A 7117-nucleotide genomic window follows, 5' to 3' on the forward strand; every position below is an offset into this window, starting at 1 on the left:
TAGTCCAAAAACCATCTCCATCATATTGCATTACCTAGACTTTTAATCTTAAAATCAATTAGACGTCAACCTTAAGAAATTCGAGCTCAATAGGACAAGGAACCCTAAGAGTTCTACCAAGTTTGAGTTGTTTGATTAGTTGGTGTCTAGGCAAGTCCCTGAGGGTGGTTTGTTAAATTGGTTCAGTTGCTGGCTTGACCAACTCGTTTGGTGTCTAGAAAGGCAACGATGAGTGAACCTCCCACCTCTTATACTTACCTGGCTAACTAGTTGATCAATCTCCACTTGGAAGGTTTGAAGGGTCATCTTGAAACAGTTAGGAGCTGTCTAGATTTAGGTTAACCCTAGGATAGATTGAGTTTAATTTATTGTTTCACTTGTTTGAAAAAAAAAATATTAAAATTTAAATTAATTTGGTTACTTTTCTTTAGATTTAGGACTCCTTAGGATCTTCTCTTTAGATTTTTTTCTCTTTCTTTTTCTTATACATAAAAATTTTATAAAAAAAAAAAAATTGTATAAACATCGAGAACCATACACCTCGTGTGTGGAGAAGAGTGTCTGGTCGTCTAGTTAGGATTGAGTCAATTCCTGTTGTTCTAATGGCTGAACCAATCCAACCCATGACCCTTAAGGATTTGTGTTATCCAGTTGGCTCCATCCAACCATCTTGTATCAGGTTGCCACAACCCACAGCTAACAATTTTGAAATCAAACCTCAAATCATAAATATGCTTCCAAAATTCACAGGATTAGAGGATGCTTATATATTTATTAGAGAATTTGAGGAGGTATGTGCAACCATGAAACTGCAATTAACAGAGGATGAGGTCAAACTTAGATTAATCAACTTTGCCCTTAAGGATAATGCTAAGAAGTGGCTTTATAGTCTGCCAAACTATTCTGTCACTACTTGGGAGGGCTTTGTGAGAACATTTTTAAAAAAGTATTTCCCCCATCATAAAATAGCTAAGATTAGGAATAAAATAAATCAATTTTACCAACTAGCTGGTGAATCATTTTGGAAGTACTTTGATCGTTTCAAGAATCTTTTGACCCAATGCCCACACCATGGAATAGAAACTTGGAGACTATGCCAGATCATCTATGAGGGGTTAGATTCAAACTCAAGAACCATGCTAGAGTCCATGTGCCAAGGCCAATTTATGGACAAAGAAACTACTGAAGCTTGGAAATTCTTAGAAGACCTAGCCAAGAAAAATTTACAGTGGGAAACAACTAGGGAACCTGATAAAGCTACACCTTCAAGAGGAGGAATGCATCAAATTCAACCAACCCTAGCATCAGAGGCCAAGATTGCAACCTTAACACGTAGATTGGAAGCCTTAGAATTACAGAGACCAGCCAATGTAAATCAAATATCTGCACCCATGTGTAAAGGGTGCAATGCACCAGATCATGTCTTAGAAGAATGTTCCTACTCGAATGAGTGTGCACAGGTGAATGCCACCTATCAAGGACCATTGAACAATCCTTATGCACCCACATATAACCCAGGTTGGAGGAATCACCCAAATTTCTCATGGTCCCAGAATCCTAATGTAGGCAATCCAAATTTCAATCAGCAAAATCTAAGGTCCAACCCAGTGATGAACAACCCGCCAGGCTTCCATGATAATGACAAAAAAATTATCTCTTTAGAAAAAAGCCTAAAAGCCATGATGAAGACACATACCAGCTTTATGCAAACCACGGGTCAACTCATAAATAATAACACCCAAGCTATAGCCCGTCTGAAAATGCAAGTAAGTCAGCTGGCTTCGACTATTAGTGAACGAGAACATGGTAGGTTACCTAGCCAACCTGAGCCAAATCCTAGGAACCAAAATGGTCCACGACCCCAACAAGGAAACCAAGTTAATGGTGTAAATGCCATTCATACCTTAAGATCAGGAAAACAAATAGACAATAAGGTAGTTGCACTTGATGATATAGATGACTCATCTGTCGAGTCACCTTCTAAAACTACTACCTTTCAACCTCAAGCACCAGAAACTGAAAATTCACCTAGTCCAGTACTTAAAAGTCCTAGAGCTCCTTTTCCAAACAGACTGAAATCCAATAAATCTGAACATTTAGACAAAATTTTAGAGGTATTTAAACAAGTCCAAGTTAATATTCCTCTTTTAGATATAATTCATCAGGTTCCAACTTATGCCAAATTTTTAAAAGATCTTTGCACTAGGAAAAGGACCACTAATGTACCAAAGAAAGCATTTTTGGCTGCAAGTGTCAGTTCATACCTATCTAGCCATGTGCCAATTAAATATAAGGACCCTGGAGCTCCAACAATTTCTTATGTTATTGGAGAAACCAATATAAAAAAGGCCTTGCTAGATCTAGGAGCTAGTGTGAATATCCTTCCATATTTGGTGTATGAACAACTAGGATTAGAAAAACTTCAACCTACTGGGATCACATTACATTAGCCGTTAGATCTCTCAGGATCCCTAAGGGAATGGTCGAGGATGTTCTGATAAAGGTTGAAAATTTCATTTTCCCTGTAGATTTTATTGTTTTAGAGACTGAGCGAGTTGCGAATCCTAAAGGACATATACCTGTCATTTTAGGAAGACCATTCTTAGCTACGGCCAATGCTGAAATCAATTATCGAAATGGTCTAATGAAGTTATCCTTTGGGAATATGACCATTGAGCTTAATGTTTTTAACTTAGAACAGGAATCCTCTTCTCATGCTGATGTCAATGTAGTCCAAGATGGTATTTATGAATCCATTGACATTAGTGATGATGAAGTCGACCTAGAGTCTAACCCCTGGTTAATCCATGAGTCTGAGGATGTCAATGAAATACTTAAAAAAAATCAGATTAATCAGGAATCGACACTTCCTACTGAACCAATCATTGAGATGGTGAACTCATCACCTAAACCATCGATAGAGGAAGCACCTATTTTAGAACTGAAGCCCCTCCCAGAACATCTCAAGTATGCATATCTAGGATCCAAAGAAACTTTGCCTGTAATTATTGCATCAGACCTAGATCCCAAGCAAGAGGAGGAGTTATTGTCAGTTCTAAAAGCAAATCAAGAGGCAATAGGTTGAACCATTGCAGATATCAAAGGAATAAGCCCTTCTATAGTTCAACATAGAATATACTTAGAGGAAGAGGCTAAACCAACAAGAGAAGCCCAAAGAAGGCTTAATCCAGTTATGAAGGATGTAGTTAAAAAGGAGATTCTGAAACTCCTAGATAGTGGAATAATTTATCCTATTTCTGATAGCTCTTGGGTAAGCCCAATTCAAGTAGTACCCAAGAAATCTAGGGTAACAGTGGTCCAAAATGATGCAAACGAACTTATCCCAACTAGGACCCAAACGGGATGGAGGGTCTGTATAGACTATAGAAAGTTGAATGCTGCGACAAGGAAAGATCACTTTTCTTTGCCATTTATTGATCAAATGTTGGAAAGACTAGCCAGACAAGAGTTTTACTATTTTCTTGATGGATACTCCGGTTACAACCAGATCCCCATAGCCGCTGAAGATCAAGAAAAGACTACATTCACCTGTCCATTTGGTACTTTTGCCTATAGACGAATGCCCTTTGGACTATGTAATGCACCGGCAACCTTCCAGAGATGCATGATCAGCATGTTTTCAGATATGATAGAACGATTTCTAAAAATTTTTATGGATGACTTTTCTATTTTTGGCCTAACCTTCTCCGAGTGTCTGAATCACCTGCAATTAGTTCTAGAACGATGTAAGGAGAAGCACCTAGTTCTCAACTGAGAAAAATGTCAGTTTATGGTCAAACAGGGAATAATTCTATGCCATGTCATTTCTAAAAAGGGGATTGAAGTGGACAAGGCCAAAATAGATCTAATTGTAAGTCTTCCACCACCTAAATCTGTGAAAGAAATACGTTCATTTTTAGGTCATGCTGGATTCTATAGAAGGTTTATTGCCAACTTTAGCAAAGTAGCACGTCCACTGACTAATCTTTTGGCAAAGGATACCAAATTTGAATTTACTCATGAGTGCTTGGAATCCTTTGAATTTCTAAAAAATGCACTTGTATCAGCTCCAATCATTCATCCTCCTGTCTGGTCTGAACCATTTGAATTAATGTGTGATGCGTCCGATCATGTTGTGGGCGCAATCTTAGGTCAACGAATAAATAAGTTGCCTAGAGTGATATATTATGCAAGTAAAATCTTAAATGATGCGCAGCTTAACTACACCACAACTGAGAAGGAGTTTCTTGCCGTTGTTTTTGCTTTAGAAAAATTTAGATCTTATTTGGTTGGGACCCACACCATTGTTTACACCGATCACTCAGCCATTAGACATCTCCTAGCAAAGAAGGATGCCAAGGCACGCTTAATCAGATGGATTTTGCTCCTTCAAGAATTTGACCTAGAAATTAGGGACAAGAAAGGTACTGAGAACGTTGTAGCAGATCATTTGTCCCAAATTCCAGTCGCACCATCTAGTGAACCACCCATCAATGAATCTTTCCCAGATGAGCAACTCATGTCTGTGTCTACTGAACCTTGGTTTGCTGATATTGTAAATTATTTAGCCATAGGTAAGATACCTTCTCATTGGACTAAGCAGGATAAATATAAATTCTTTGCCCAAGTGAAGTATTTCATTTGGGATGTTCCTTATCTTTTTAAACAATGTCTTGATCAAATTATTAGAAGGTGTATCCCAGATAATGAAGTCATGAATATTTTATCTTTTTGTCATGATCAAGCATGTGGGGGTCACTTCGCGTCTAAGAAAACTGCTGCTAAGGTTCTCCAATGTAGTTTTTATTGGCCCAATTTGTTTAAGGATGCTCATGAATATTGTAAAAGTTGTGCTCAATGTCAGAAAATGGGTCGAATCACCAAGCGACACATGATGCCACTCAACCCAATCTTGGTAGTTGAAGTTTTTGATGTTTGGGGGATCGATTTCATGGGACCATTTCCAAATTCCTTTGGAAATAAATATATTCTAGTAGCAGTTGATTATGTTTCAAAGTGGGTAGAAGCAATTATATGTAGAACACCCGATAGCAAAATGGTCATTAAGTTTCTTAAAGAAAATATTCTCTCCCATTTCGGTATTCCTAGGGCAATCATTAGTGATCGGGGAACCCATTTTTGTAACCGACCTTTTGCAACATTGATGAAAAAGTATAATGTCACCCCCAAATTAGCCACACCATATCATCCTCAAACTAGTGGGCAAGTTGAAGTGTCAAACCGATAAATCAAACAGATCCTGGAAAAAACTGTTAGTGCCAATAGAAAGGATTGGTCTTTGAAATTAATTGATGCACTTTGGGCATACCGAACCGCTTTCAAGACCAATCTAGGAATGTCTCCTTATAGGATTGTGTTTGGTAAACTATGTCACTTGCCTATTGAGATAGAACACAAAGCCATGTGGGCCATCAAACAACTAAATACAAATTTGAACGACGCTGGAAACCATAGGAAGCTTCAATTGAATGAATTAGAAGAACTTAGAAATGAAGCCTATGAAAATGCAAGGATATACAAGGAACGAACCAAAGCATTTCATGATCAATCAATTATAAGAAAAACTTTTAATATCGGATAAAAGGTACTCTTATATAACTCTAGATTACATCTGTTTCTAGGAAAGCTTAGGTCTAGATGGACAGGACCATTTTTAGTAAAGGAAGTCTTTTCACACGGAGCTGTTGAGATTGAAAACCATTCTTGGAATTACCTGTCAAGACTGTTAAAGATGCCATGGTTCTTTATGAACCAACTTATTCTGATTAAGTTGCTTCGAGGTTTGGTCTGGCTGAAGACATAAAACTTAGCGCTTCTGAGAGGCAACCCAGCTTATTTAATTTCTAATGCTTTCTTTGTTTTCAGTTTGCTTAGGACAAATAAATTAGATAAACTCCATTGGGGACAATGTCGGTCAAGTTGGGGGGAGAGCTTGAACAAAATCAGGTGTTATCATTTCCTTTTCCTTCCACTATGAGTTATTTCTTGCATTTAATATATTATGTAAAAAATAAAAAATAAATAAATATATATATATATGAAATAAATTAATCTATAAAAGAAATAAGAGTAAGTTAGAAAGTATTTGCTAATGTAGTGAGTCACGGAGAAGATTAGCTGGTTAGACTCTTGGTGGCTTAGGTCATTTAAAGACTATTAGCACTTCCAATTGCACATGCACACTAACAAGGTAAAGTAGGTGTTAATTGTAAGGCCAATTAAGGATTTGAGTATTATTTAAATTAGATAATTTTTTCTACACCCCAATTGAAGAAATTTGAATTTAAGGAAAGAGCTACCTGCCTGAAATAAAATACAAAACATAGAGTAAATGTGGATTTCCCTAAGCCTAGTAACCGGGTCTTTTCACCTAAGTCAAGTGTTGAGATTCGCATCAAACGATGGTGGGAAGGCCAGGATGCTCAGCAAAAAAAAAAAATAAATAAAAAATAATAAAACAGTGTGAAAGCTACCTTAGTTCTTTGTTTAATCTGGGGTGTATAGAAAATTAATCGAACTAAGTTATGAAAAATGATACAATTGGCCTGTACAAGTTAATACTGAAATACTAAGTTAGTTATCACTCACACAAGTGCTATAAAACTTTAAGTATACTCTAAGAAAGCTTCTAAGTAGACTGACTACCGATTCTAATTCGAAGCTCATTACTTAGTAATACTAGAAAACTTCTTGAATTTCGATCTTAAATTAATTTGGAAAGGAAGGATCTTTTTGAAATATGATCTTATTTTGGTACATTGCTAAGGGACTAGCAATGATTAAGTTGGGGGGTGTGATTTATGTCACAAATTGACATAAAAAGTATCAATTAATATCTAAATTATCTAACTTTATTAAGAAATTGATACTTGTTATTATATTTTGTAGAAGAAAAGATTATTAATAGAAAGAACAAGGAAAGAGGATTCCAACGGCATAAATTTTATGCAAAACGGAGTTAAATTGACCCAGAAATTGAAGAATGAAGAAAGAAGACTCAATTGGGTCAAACCCGAGTCAAATCAGATCAAAATTGGTCAAAAATCAACTAATTTGGTGATCTGATTAGCCGCCTGATCCACAGCAACAGGCGCAT

At 36.7% G+C, this 7117-nt stretch overlaps 1 non-coding gene across 1 annotated transcript; it reads right to left on the minus strand.

Moving 5' to 3' along the window:
* Positions 1–971: 971 nt before the first annotated feature.
* On the minus strand, positions 972–1078 carry LOC140858288 (small nucleolar RNA R71). Its single transcript, XR_012141855.1, has one exon. It is a non-coding gene; the product is annotated as a small nucleolar RNA R71 (small nucleolar RNA).
* Positions 1079–7117: the final 6039 nt, after the last annotated feature.

The sequence above is a fragment of the Elaeis guineensis genome, chromosome 5 (genome assembly GCF_000442705.2).
Source record: "Elaeis guineensis isolate ETL-2024a chromosome 5, EG11, whole genome shotgun sequence".
NCBI lineage: Eukaryota > Viridiplantae > Streptophyta > Magnoliopsida > Arecales > Arecaceae > Elaeis > Elaeis guineensis.